This window comes from Pyxicephalus adspersus, chromosome 3 (assembly GCF_032062135.1).
Source record: "Pyxicephalus adspersus chromosome 3, UCB_Pads_2.0, whole genome shotgun sequence".
In the NCBI taxonomy this organism is placed as follows: Eukaryota; Metazoa; Chordata; class Amphibia; order Anura; family Pyxicephalidae; genus Pyxicephalus; species Pyxicephalus adspersus.
This window is the reverse complement of record NC_092860.1, coordinates 135054852-135062793: the sequence shown is the minus strand read 5'-3', so window position 1 is coordinate 135062793 and position 7942 is coordinate 135054852.

The following is a 7942-nucleotide window of genomic DNA, read 5'->3' as shown; positions in this document are numbered from 1 at the left end:
TTAGCAATAGAGAAGGTGTTTTTCATACAGACTCCCATGCTAATATACTGTACGCTGTGGATATAATTATTATAGCAGAGGGTTACCTGAAGTCCTGAAAGTTATTTCAAGGGTTCCCTGTGTTAAAAAGATTGTGAAACTCCAATATAGGAAGAATGGATAGAGTTCATTTGCATTGAAACTGAACTGATTTTCAGGTAGCTCTTCTAGGAACTTTATTGGTTACAACAGGTGCAAGGGTTGATCAGAAAACGAATCCATTCATTTTCTCAAGTTTGGAAATAAATCCCTGGTAATGGCATAATGCAGACAACCAACAAATGCTAATTTCTCATTATTTTAGGATCAATTCTGCCAGTTGCAGAGATTTTTGAATCTAGATATTTATACCTTTCAGCTTGCTAATTATATTAAGGAGCAATATTATAGCAAACATCCTCCATATATAATATAACGAATGGTCTCCAGATATGATCCGAGGTGGCAGTGACTGGATCCTTTGATAGGACCATAAAATGCAGCCACCTCTGGGACTTTCCCAACAGCTGAGGATAAATTCCCAATAGGGAAAAGGGCGATGGTGGTCACTGGGACAAATTCTCCTTACTTTTGTGGTTAGCTATAAGAATTCCTTTGAACAATGGTGGGTACTGAAAAGAATACCCAGTCATGGTAGTCAATGGAAAGATGTGTCTTACATGGGTGGGTACTGGTTAAATGCCTCCTGTATTATTGATCAGTGACATTAATTACTTTTTCTTTGTTGATCAGAGGACAAATGTTCTTTACATCGGTGGCTAGTAAACAGAATTGCCCCTAACATTATTGGTTAATGGTTAATGGTTTGTGGGACAAATACCCCTTACATTGATGGTTACTTACAATGGTGGTCAGTGGACAGAATGCTCCTTACAATGTTGGCTAGTAAAAAGTATTTTTGTCCTACAGAAAGCTTGAAAGAACATTGGTGTCATTGGTTACTTATCAGGGAGACACTGGTTAGCACTGTTACATTACAACAAAGTTAATAAAATTTACACTGTGCAGGCCCAGCATCTACAAAAGTGATAGAATTATTTATTTAAAATGTCATATGCATTTAATAAACGTGAGCAATACTTTTCTAAGAAAAAATGGCACATGGTATATTGAAAATATCTGTTGTAAAAAAAGTATGGCAATAATAAGTTTGAGAAACCCCTATATAAGTAATTGCACCATGATAGCCTCTGTCATCACTACCGATCCTCCTTATGACCTCCTTATGTTAATGGCATAACTTTTTTCCTTTTAATTGTAATTGAGTTGTACATATGGTAAGGTATACTGGATCAAGTTGTGTTGTTACTAGAACATCAAGGTTTAAGCAATGCAGAGCAATCAGATGTCCACTAGAAGGAAGTGTGACAACTTTTATAAGGCATATGGGAACATACTCAATGGGCGTGATTTTTTAAAGCTCTCCAAGACTGGAAAGGATACACTTTCATCAGTGAATCTGGGTGATCCAGCAAACCTGGAATGGATCTGGTCCAAGATTATAAAAACTTGCTAACAAATAGCAAAAGACTCTTTAAAACTCCATTTAAGGTTTGCTGAATCATTCGGATTCACTAATGAAAGAGCACGCTTTACAGCCTTGGAGACCTTTAGAGGGACTTGGATCTGAAGATACAAATCACAGACATTTGGGAGGTATGCCAGTAGCTGTCACTGACTGCAGGACCTGCTTTAACGGAAGTCCTTAACCATTATTTCAAGGGTTCTCCTATGTTAAAATGGTTGAAACATTATGACAACTATTGGATTAGGAACAGAAAGTCATGGGGAATGCACATCTATAGGGATGCAGAGGATGCATAATGACATGATGTAACAGCTGATGAAAATACATTTATTGATACAATGCTGACAGGCAGAACAAAAATTCCTGAGCGATCTGGGATACTGATTGTAAAGGGCATTTCTGTAGTGTCTAATAACTGTACATGACCACACTGCTGACCACTAATGTATTATTTTATTTCAGCGTGTACATCATCAGGATTCTATGCTAGAGACATTACATTACTGTACTTTTTATACTTAGTTCATAAAGCTAAAGCTAAAAATAGAAATAGAAATATTCCCTTGCAAGCTGCAAACAAAAAAAGGACAACTGAGGAGGAAATTACATCAGAGGGACAAAAAGAAATTTGGGCTTTACATGCACATAAAACAGTAAACCTTGTCTGATATCTGCGTTTTGCCTACACCCCTTAAAAAAGGCTCCCTTTTCCCCATCCTACCATAAAGCCATCAGAGGTGCTGCAAATAGTTCATAGACATTGTCAATTTCAATTATTAACTGCAGGTCCTGGCCTTCTCTTCTATCATCCATCCCGGCAAATACCCATACAACCCCACTAAGCATGGTGGGAATTTAGTATAAAGTATTAAAACATAATTATGAACCATAATCCCTGGATTTTTTTTAGGATTGGTCAAGTCCAAAATACTCACTTTCTGCATGTTAGATATAGTTATTATCCTATCTTTGTTTTTATATAATTTTCTAATAATAATTTACAAGTAATGCAAGACTAGTACAAGATCAGCATCAACCATATAATGAGCCTAATTATCCTGAACATAATGAAAAGATAATATACCGGGGACGTTATGCTCTTCGGAGACAGTGTTGCCTGGTGCAGATTCAATATTTGGCATGAAAGTCATTGACCGCTATATACTCACCATACTACACCATATACAAAGAACACATCCCTCATTTTTATGTTATTGTAATTCAGCAGTGTCATTGTTGTATTAATGTTGTATTAATGTGACTTTTCAATCATAATATTATTAAAATTAAATGAATTTGTGCAGCTTCTGCAATTTTTGTAGCTGCAGCACAAAAACTATTGATTTTCCATATTGGATTTAAGGCTTTCCGATGAAAGGGCTGTTATAGTCAGCTACAACTTCCTAAGAAAACCTGAAAATTGAATTTGCAGCACACAATTGTACCGGATCTTTCAGCCTATTTTTCTAAAGATAGCCCACAGAGAAACTAAATGACAATGTTGCCTAAAATAAGCATTGTCCACAACCCAACATTTCTTACGGGAAAAGTCTTCAGGGCGTCATAAAACACTTTTTTTTAACAAACACTCGGCTGCATTGTCTACAGTCATTGTCAGGTTTGGGAAATGACTGGAGAAAGAAAAAAAAGAGATTAGACCGCCGTTTACCTAAGGATAGAAAGAAAGTTTAACCTTTTCCAAACTAGGCTTCTGATACGTTTTTCATTTCAGCTTTTGTACATGATTTGGGTTATAGGACAATCATTGTAGAAAGAAATAATATGATTACACCCAGACTTACATTTTGGAAACATATAGGCAATGAAAATCTGGTGCTTAAAGTAGAACATCAAAAAGAAAAAAAAAACACTTACCTTTCCTAGTGAAAAGCCCTTGATCCCTCCAGTAGGTCCCGCACCATCCCAGCTACTTCCAAAACAGTGGGCGCCGTCATCTTCTTTCTTCTTTCTCTGCGTTCTGCTCATGTCACCCAATCTTGCACTGTGCAGGTGTGAGATTGGATGATGTGTTTTCCTGAAAATATGAAAAGAGTGCAGATCTTACTGCGCATGCAGAAAAGCCCCTATAACGCATGCCTGATCTTAGGCATGTGCAGATGGGACATCCCACAGCATGGTGTAATATGTGATGTATGTATCCCAGGAGGCTGCAGGTTGATGATTCTGTCTGTACTGCTGCGGCAGTAAAGATGGAAGGGGAGGGGTCATCCCTAAAAAATGTTAAAAACAATTAAAAAATTATTTTTTGCATTATATAAAAGAGTTAGCCACCCTGTTATATAATGGTAATAATGCGGTGATAGGTCTGCATTAAGCCCCATCCATTAAGAATTCACATTAAAAGTCTTTACTCTTTCCTGCCATTTGAAACATTTTTTTCTTCCATAGTACTGTACCGCTCACTTCTGCCCGCTAAAAAACCCACAGTGATACATATACATGATAAACTTGGCCAATGAAAAAATATTACATGAGCAATATTACAGTAGATCTGTAAGTGTTATGCATAACTGTAAACTAATAAGTCAATTTATAAACTAAAATGCGTTTTTAGTTTCTGAAATAAAGAGAATATCAGAGATCAGGTAATCAGGTCTCTATAAAACGTGCGATATGTTACTTGCAGTAAATTATAATGAATAAATTGTATAAGGCGTAGGATATAACTTGCTGTGTAAAATAAATATGCAGAAGACTCATTCACTGATCACAGATGTATATCACACATCCAACTCATTTCTCACATAGTTCATGAGTGAAACATGCAGCTAGATTTCCACACGTTCCCACACACCTCCGTACCTTACTGTAGGATCAGCTAATAAAATCATTTTAGAAGCAAGTACTGACCTGTTCACTGTTCACATGGGCTGAATGCCCAGGAGAAAATGTAACAGGTGTATTCAGAACTGATTCATTCATTCTGTAACTTTCTCTTCCTGATAAAAAAAGAAAATCACATTTGACAATACCTTTCCTTGTTGGGAATGTATTTACCATAGGTGTAGTTTAATGATTTTGGATTGAGTTCAGAATGCAAAGCACAGATCTATGACTTTTTCTAACCATAGTAATATCATAAATAGTTTATGCTATGAAGCATGTGTAAGCTTACAATTATATCATAAAGAATAAATGCAGAGACAAGAAAAATGGTGGACATTTCTGTAATGTTGTGGCTACTTCACTGGTATTTATTATATTGTTATAGAGCTATTCATTGAGGATGACATTTTTTTCATATATATTAATATAATTTTTTTTATTTATTTACAGGAAAACTGTAAGCTGTCATTGTGGATGTCTACTTTTTCAAAATGTCACTGTATGTAATGTAGGTCATTATTGATTTTTCCTTCTGTGCTTGATACATGTTGTTGAAAACCAGGACAAATCTTTAAAATCCAAGTTCCTTTCTAAAGCTGCGTACACACCTGCAATTTTTCTCGTTGGAAAGGATCTTTCACGATCCTTTCCAACGAGAAAAGACTGCACGATGTATGAACGATGCTGTACATACAGCACCGTTCATGCTCTATGGAGAGGGGAGGGGGAGAGCGACGGAGCGGCACCCTGCTGCGCGCTCTCCCCTTCCCTTTCATTAGGATCGGTCGTCGTCCATCGTCCATGGATCCGCCAGGACGGTCGTCGGACGATGGACGACGACCGACTGTACACACGGCAGATTTTCGCCCGATAATTGGCCGATACCGATTATCGGGCGAGAAAAATTTGCCGTGTGTACGCAGCTTAAAAATCAAGGACTGATAGTTCATTCACATGGAGGACTGGCTACAAAAGATTGGTGCAACCTGTCTGCCTCTTGAAACAGCTGATAACAATAAGAGATATCAGTCAGTTACACAATGGAAAGATTAATCTTGAATCTTCTTTATTCTACTGGCAGACAAAATCTGTTTTACTAAGTGTGGCAATGATATCTGAAATGCTGCCTGGGAAGCCATTAATGAGGATTCAGTCAGGAGAATACCAGTATTAAAATGAGATTTATTAAAATGAAACTTTCTGCTAATTAAATAGTTGGAGTTGTTTTAGGAATGTGGCCAGCTATAAGACATTTTGCAGGCTAGTGAATTCCTTAGATAAGTGCTCATGTAGAAGTGATGATGAAGACTTCTGAAAGAGGTTTTGAACTGAAGCATGTAGCTAAAGAAGTGATGATAAACTCACAGCATCAAAATAACTGATCTTCAAGTGTTAAAACATGTTCAAAGAGAATTGTTAAGGTTTAGTTTAAATTAAAGTTTATTGGTTTACAGTTTTAGCTATAAACTCCACAAAGGCTGAATGTAAGTGAATCCTGAATGCTGCAAAAAGCCATGCCACTGTGAGTTTAGGGGAGGATGCAGGGTCTCCACACCCTGGGCTCACAGAAAGTGGATTGAACAACTTTAAAAATTACAATAACACATTATTTTACTCATTACTTTTAGAGGATTTTATTGACTGATTATGGATCGATGACAACGCTCTAACTATCAGGGTCTGGATCTGTGCTGCCTTTTTTTTGCAGTGTAACTAACAAAACATATATAGCTTATAAATATCCTGATTTGAGATTTTTTTGTCTCCTTTTTTGTAAAAAATTGTAAACCTTAGGGTATGATTCATTATTTACAATTTAAATAACCAATACATACATGCATCTAAACTTTTGGACAAAGCCTGTTCGATAAGATACTGTTTAATATACTGTTTGTTTTGGACAGTATAATGGTTAAAAAAAAAATCAGCAAAGTAATAACAATTAATATTAATTAATTGTATTTATAAAACCCCAACATATTAAGCAGAGCTGTATAATAAATATAAATCACAAATGATAGACCGTACAAACAATGACACAGGAGGAAAGATGAACTTGCCCAAAAGAATTTACAAGCTAAGAAGCAACCTGTGTTTCTTCTGCTTTCTATTTGTGCACATGGGTTAATATTTCAAGTAAACATAGCCTCTTTTATATCAATACCCCACACTATTTCAACTTCAGGTAATATGGTCCATGGGATTCGTGGTCATTTGACTGTAATAACCTGATTAAGTAGGGTTAAAGCTGCTTTGTCATAAAAAAACTGCCTTAGCAATTATAATTGTAAAAAATAATGAAATAGACCACAACAATGTAATTTATAAAATAATTAAGAACTAAGCTCTAACAAAGCACTGCTTAGTTTTGTGGGGAATTATAAGTAAACCATGGATCACATTATTTTTTTTGGATAGGCAAATCAATTTTCATCTGACATTTTACACCTGATATGCTTTTTGTATGACTTTTCTGTGGTTCCTGGAACACTGAAAGGGCCCTAAGTAATTTCCAGTGGCAAAAGGTCAAAAGGTCAGGGATAATAGTGGGCAAAATGTAAATCAGGGCACTGGGCAATCATGTTTGGTGCACTAAAATGTTTACTTTTATTTTTATTATATGTTCTGTGGTGTTTTTTTACTGTAATAACCATTTAAAAGTAGATTACATTGTAATCTGCTTTTAAATTTCCCGGCTGGCCACACCTCCCGAATACATCACAACTGGCATCACCCGGAAGATGTCACATACTCCCGGGTGATGCGAGAGGGGATTTGCCGCCCGCCTCACCCCTGGCATCCTCCGACGCTGCTGCTCAGATCTTCAAGGAGATGCAGAGCACAATGCAGACCTTCTGCATTGTGCATCACATCTTCCGGGTGATGCGAGCAGCAATAATAAACTCCGGGGGAGGTGCCAGTGGTGATTTTCGGCTGTCACCACCCCCACAATTTACTATTGCTGCTCGCATTAGCAGTTAGATGTAAAGCACAATGCAGAAGTCCTGCATTATGCTTCGCATCTAACTGCTGATGTGAGCAGCGGCGTGGCCAGGACCCCAGGTGGTATTTAAAAGCAGATTACTGCCCGGCCATGCCCCCTAATTCAGAAACATTCCGGCATCACAGCGGGACCATTAGATCGCCGCTGGATCGCGGGGCAAAGGTAAGGGGGTTTCTAAACTTACCCCGAGTCACACTCGGGATAACTGCTAGGGGGGTTAATATATTTAGTGATGTTAATGTATTTAGTGTTGATACCGGAATCGGAATAAACGATTTTACAAACAACAAATGTTAATACAGCATATTATTGTCAATCTTTATTTACACCGATGTTTTGCATTTTATATATTAAATGTAGCATTATTTTCATGAAACTTTCATTTGCCTTCTTTTTTTCATACATTTTCTTTTTTTTACAGAAATATGAGTTCTTCAAAAAGAAGTTGTTTAACCCCCTAACCGCTAAGCCCGTAATTTCTCGCACTAAATATTTTGGCTCTTTTGGTTAAGCCCGTATTTTTT